The following is a 6,918-nucleotide window of genomic DNA, read 5'->3' on the forward strand; positions in this document are numbered from 1 at the left end:
TGAAAATTCTTGGAAGTGAGGAACATAGGAAACAGCTGTAAAGATGAATGGGAAGAGAAAAGGTACAATCATCTGTCATGCGCGGCCTCAGCAGACCCACGCGTAAAATACACGCATTTAATTACATTTTTAAAAAAAAATTATGTACTTGTTTTTTATATTAATATATTTTTATTTAATTAAATTAAAATAAATAAATTTTAATGTGATAATAATAGTAATAATAAAATTTTGTTATGAAATAAATAATAAAAAATATACATTTAATTATTTAACTTTACACATCTCATTTTAATCTCTTAACTTTATAAGATGTTTTTTATTTCAATAAATTTTTACATTAAATTTTTAAATATCTACGAAAATGTTCAAATATCAACATATTAAATTTAATTTTTTAAAAAATGACAATAATTGATACAAAAAATAATCATTTAAATCTAACAATATTAGGATTAAAGAATTAAAAAAATATTTTAAAATTAAATAATTGAATAAAAACTTTATATAAAATTAAAGAATTAAAAATATATTCTCACAAAATTCATATATCATCCGTAAAAATACTGTACTGTACTAGAACAATGATACACTCATTTAATTACAACTTTTTTAAAAAAATTATGTACCTATTTTTATATATTAATATATTTTTATTTAATTAAATTAAAATAAGTAAATTTTGATATGATAATAATATTAATAATAAAATATGGAATAATAATACACAAAAATTCATATATCAACGGCAAAAATATGTACTACACTAGAATACTATGGAATGCAGGAAATAGTTGTAAACAGCTGTGAAGATAAATGGGAAAAGAAAAGGCACCGAAATCATCTGTCGTGCACGGCCAGATACTTTGAGCAGACCCGAGTAAAATACGCACATTTAATTATAATGTTTAAAAACGAATTATGTACATTTTTATTCAATTAAATTAAAATAAATACATTTTAATATATTAATAATGTTAATAATAAAATATTGTCTTGAAATAAATAATATATAAAGAATATATATGTTTTAATTTAAAAAAATAAATAATTTGAGTATTTAAGTCTAAATAAAGAGAGATCAGTTAGGTTCTAATACATACTCGCACGGCTCAAAAATACAAAATATTTTTAATTAAATTTATTTATAATAAAATAATTACTTATTTTTAATTAATTTTATTTTTTATATTTACTCCTATTTAATAGAATGTTTCACCTAAAAGAAATACTCCATTCGTTTAAAAATGTAAGGTATTTTTTGAGGAGTTATATGTTTAAAAATATAAGGCATTTTTTATTTTTGAGGTGTAATCATTGTCTTTTTTTTAAGTGTCCCTATTAATAATGACTTTATATTATTGTATGGTGTTTAATAGGAGTAATTATATGGAAAGATAAGGTTAGTTGAAAGTAAGTACTACTCTATTGGGGTGATATTTGATTAAAAATGTCTTACATTTTAATGAAGGAAATATAAAATATTTATTTAATAAGAATACTTTTTTAAAAAGGCAATTTTTAATAATTAAAAAGATTTAAAATGCCTTATATTTTTTAATATCCAACCCTCAAAAAAATATATTATATTTTTTGACAGGGGAAGTAAAATTAACCACATTCACAAAAAAATTAAAAAATAAATTATAAATATTAATTTAAATAATAATAAAAAATAATCTTAAATATAAACTAAATTCTACATTTGAAACTTTAATGTCTTTTATCTGAAATTGCAATTGAAATCTTGAATTTGTAAACTTTTTAATTGAAAATTAATTTAATTTGTAACTAATTTTTTTAAAAAATTATTTTAAATTTAATTGTCATTCTCCCACTTCCATGCATGAAACGAAACGGCGGTAGGTAATAAATGAGGTAGTAAATTTGGGATTATATGTATACTGAATTGTAATTTTCATTATTATCCACACTACTCCTTTCAATTCTTATCAACTGACAGACGCGTGTGCATAGAAAAGTAAGTTATATTTTTTCATATTTTATTTACAAATTATTTTTAACATATTTTATTAAAAAATTTAAATTTTATTAACTTTATTTTAAAATTTAATGAATTTTTAAATTTATCCTCTAATAGGGATAAGAACAATTATGTTTAATAATTTTTCTTCTTAATATTTAATAAGAGTAATAAGTTAAAGATAAATATAGAAAATAGTAAAACTTTTTAAATAAAATTAAAATTAATATTTTTTCTCTATCTTATTTACTACAGTAATATGGTTAAAATGGTTTAAAAGTATTAAAAAAATATTTACATATTCAGCTATGCTCCTTTCAATTCCAATCAAATCACGTGTGCGTGTACCGTATATCAAAATGGCTTTTTCCATATCAACTAGAAAAATAACAAAAATATCACTCATAGTTTACGAGTAGCTCATTAAAAAAAAGCTTAGGGATAAAAACATGTAATTATTAGACAATATTATAGCACAGGTCTTATATTATTGACATGTCAATTAAATGGGAATACTTGTTCATCAGTCAGCAAAGCTGCCAAATAAGAAACTTTATTCTGTGACCTGTTTGCTTTCGGTGATTGCAATTATCACACCTTGAAGTTTCAGAGAAATCGTTGTTGCATACATAATTGAAAGGCTGTCCAAAACAATTAAATCAATGAAATCATCTTATAAGTTAGCATGTGTGTGTTTAGGTACTGAATAAATTATCTTTCATGTGACTTATAAATGTTCTACTTTCTATTAAAAATTTAGAAATTTATTATTGGTTTCATTAAGAAGATATTTATTGTTATTATATTGTCATGGTATGAGCGGAATTTTAAATTCCATCGCAAACAATTTACGACCAGCAAAATAGTGACGGAAGGTTCCGTCCCAAGCTACATTTGTAACGACAATTCCGTCTCAAAATTAGGGTAAAATCCATCACAAAATGGATGTTTTTAATAATGATGTATGATATTTTCATGGAAAAAAAAAAAAAGTCTCACATCAGGCAAGTTGGGCAATTTAATGTCAATTAATATAAAATATAGAAGAAGGATTTATAAACTCAAACACTAAAATTGAGTTAAAATATAATATCTTTGCAATACTCTCCCCATCAAGTAATGTGTTTGATTTTATCTTGAGTTAAGATATAGCATTTTTTTTTATTATTTTTACTTGTTTTCACATTACATAACGTCATAACCTTCCTTTTATGCTCGGCCTATTTAAGCTTTTTATTTAATCTCACACACACACACAATGTAATGTATTTATGTATTAAATGCATTTAATTTATTATTATTATATATTAATTAATATTTTTTTAGTTGAATGATTGAACTTATTAATAATTTAAATAAGCTTGAAATTTAGTGAAAGCTTTTCAAAGCCTATTTTTTAAACCTTTTTAAATGCCTATTTTAGGTTTGCTCAGATTTATGACAGGCTTAAACTTTAAGCCTTTGTTATAAATATTTATTGTAATATTTCTAACTAAAATTCCTTCCATTAAAAAATATAAGATATTTTTAATCGAATTTCATCTCTAATAAAAAAGTTACATATTTCAAACTAACTATATCTTTTTATATTTACTTCCATTAAACATCCTACAATAAATATAAAGTTAATTATCAATAAGAGCACTTTAAAAAAAAGGCAATGATTACGTCTCAAAGAATAAAAAATGCATTACATTTTTTAACATTCAACTCCTCAAAAAATATTTTAAATTTTTAAATGGAGGGAGTATTATTTTGGCCTATTTAAGCCTTTTTATTTAATTATATATATATTGTATTGTATTTATATATTAAACGCATTTAATTTATATTATTATATTTTAATTTATATTTTTCTGATTGAATGATTGAACTTTGTTAATAATTTTAATAAGCTTGAAATATAGTGAAAGCTCTTCAAAGCCTATTTTTTAAATGTTTATTTTAGGTTTGCTCAGATTTATGACAACAGGCTTAAACTTTAAGCCTTTGTTATAAGTTTAGGACTATTTAAGTAAGGTTTGGCCATTTTCAATGCAATGAAAACGCAAAAACACAAAAGTTCTTCAAAAATAAGACACAGACACAAATTTAAAGTGTCATGGAAAACTTGTCCAGATATATCCACTCTCAATTGGCCTGCCTTCTATGAGAACTGCTAATTGCCGCAATTGTACAAAGACGCGACGGGCTCGTGCAGTGTGATTGTAGCTGGAAATAAATAAATAAATAAAAATGAATGATGAAGGGAATGTATCATAGATATTTAATTAGTTAATGCATTTGAATAAAATATGATTAATGATAGTTCAATAAAGTACGTCTCCTAAATTTTATCTTGTTCATTTTTATTATGTTTTTTTTGCCCAGGTTTATTTTTATTATGTTCAAAATAAAGATATAAAATGATGTTATATTATTAAACTTATTTTTATTTTTCTTAATTCTTTGTGACAATCTTTTTTCATTTTAATTCTATTCATGGCATCACACAGAAGATTCTTCCCGAGAAGTAGTAATTTAATTTCATGTGTCCATATTTAATTCTATAAACATGTTTGACGCAGCTGATCAATGCTATCTTTTTGTAACTAAAATAGAAACTAGACTTCCTTGATACAATATAAGAAAAAAAAAACCTTTTTTGTGGCCAGAATAAAAATTAAAAAAAACTACAAAAGTACTTAAAGATGAGTGGATTTGAGAATCAATTTTAAAAGTAAAAAGTAGTGCGCAACTAATCCGCCCATACTGAGCCCAGCCTTCAGAAAGTGAAAATTATATGGATTTCATTTTAATTTTGCAAAAGAAAATTCTGTAAAAGTGAGCATCACAACCTGACCCACACGCAAAATTTAAATGTGATGGGAATCAATTAAGGGTTGGCAGAGACCTTAATTTGAGCGGCCAAGCTTACTTTGGACCACTTTAAGCCTAATTAGTCAATAAGCACTAAATCTTTGAGCTTCCATCCGGCCCAAATGTTGAAATTTCTAATTTTAATTCTTTTAAAAAAATTAAATTTTAGTTTGAAATTAATTATTTTTATATTATAAAAATATAAAATATATTTTGGGATATTTAAAAAATTGTATAAGAGTCATTTTAAAAATTGGAGTCTTAAAGTTTAAAAATCAATATTAAAATATATTTTAAATATTTTGAAATATTTTGAAAATTAAAATATAAAAAATGAAAATTTTTAATTTTTAAAAATATCTGTATAATATACTCAAATTATTGGTCTCTTGACATAAAATGAACTAAAATTTAAAGAATAATTAATATTTAATACTCCCTCCGTTTAAAAATATAAGGCATTTTTAACTGAATTTCACCCACTAATAAAGTAATTACCTACTTTCAAACTAATCTTATTATTCATATTTACCTCTATTAAACACCTTATAATAAATATAAAGTCATTATTAATAGGAAAATTTTGAAAAAAAAGACAATGATTACACCTTGAAAGAGTAAAAATACTTTACATTTTTTAACATCAAACACTTCAAAAAATGCCTTATATTTTTAATGGAGGGAGTATATGATAGTATATTTTTTTAAAAAATAATTTTTCATTTGGACATTCAGAGTTTGGATTTGGCCTGAATTTGGTTGAGCCCAAATAGATTCGAACATTTAAAAATAATTATTTTATTAAATTTGGTTCTAAATTTTTTAAGTTTGATCTGAATTTTTAATTCTCTTGTTCAAAAACAAAATAATCCTTAATCGTTAATTAATCGCAACATAACGTACAATTTGACAGGAGAACAGTGAGCACCAAGAAAGTGAGGTTGCATGGTTCTTTCAAGAAAGCGATCAAGCTATCAAGAGACCTAGATAAGTAAAATTAAAAAATATTATAATAAATTATAATATAAAATTGACTTCTTTATTATTTGTCAGCCATTTGAGATTTAATTTCCCATGAATAAATTTATTGTATTTCATTAACTCATGCTAATTGTTTTTCCAGATTATTTAACATGTTCAACATGATTGATTAAAAAGTGTTTGAAAAGATTATTTCAATCTACATCGTGTAATACTGTACTCTTATGTCAAATTCATGCAACGCGGAATTCAAGCTAGTTATATTAAAAAAAGTAACGACCTTTAATTTCTATACTTTAAAAGAGTGGGAACACGGCTTTGCTTTAACAAAAAGCTGACGATGCAGAATACCATCGGTCAGCTAAGCTTCATGAATTTTTAGAGAAATCGCTGTCGCATAATTGAAAGCTTTCGGTGATCCCGATGTTTTCTACTTTCTATAATTCTATTTAAAATTAAAATTTAGAAATTTATTATGGGTATCTATCATCGCAAGATATCTCTTGCAATATTTCAAATTGCTTATTATATAAATATTTCTTAGTTTATTGATAAATAAAATACTTAATGTTTGACACAAAAAAAAAAAATAATTAACATACCAACGTGAAAATTCATGGACTGAACAATAAAATCCTCCAGTCAGTGCAAAATCTTGACCAAGGGTCGAGTCAAGTCTCTAGGTGATTAACAGCCTCAAGTGGAGTTGCTTCATCCAGTGTTCCTAATCTCATATTTGTGTAATTTAATTTGAGGCATAGAACGATAATAAAGCAATATTCTCCTTCTTCAGCTTTTTCATATTTATAAAGCAAAGGGGAGTATTATTTATGTTAGTCATATATTTATAAGAGAATTGAATTATTATTGTGTTTATCTTTACTCTTTTAATTTGTTCTTATTAAATATTAAAAATGTTATTAAATGTTAGAGTATTTTATTTTTTAAAATATGTTTATTTAATAGAGGTGAAAATTTATTAAATTTTTAGATGAGATTAATGAAATTTAATTTTTTAAAATTAATATTTACAACTAATGATAAAATCAGCATTAAACTTGAGTCATGAGCATTGATATTTTGCTCTGCTGCAT

The sequence above is a fragment of the Prosopis cineraria genome, unplaced genomic scaffold (assembly GCF_029017545.1).
Source record: "Prosopis cineraria cultivar Desert tree isolate PC_DT_omini unplaced genomic scaffold, ASM2901754v1 PC6, whole genome shotgun sequence".
In the NCBI taxonomy this organism is placed as follows: Eukaryota; Viridiplantae; Streptophyta; class Magnoliopsida; order Fabales; family Fabaceae; genus Prosopis; species Prosopis cineraria.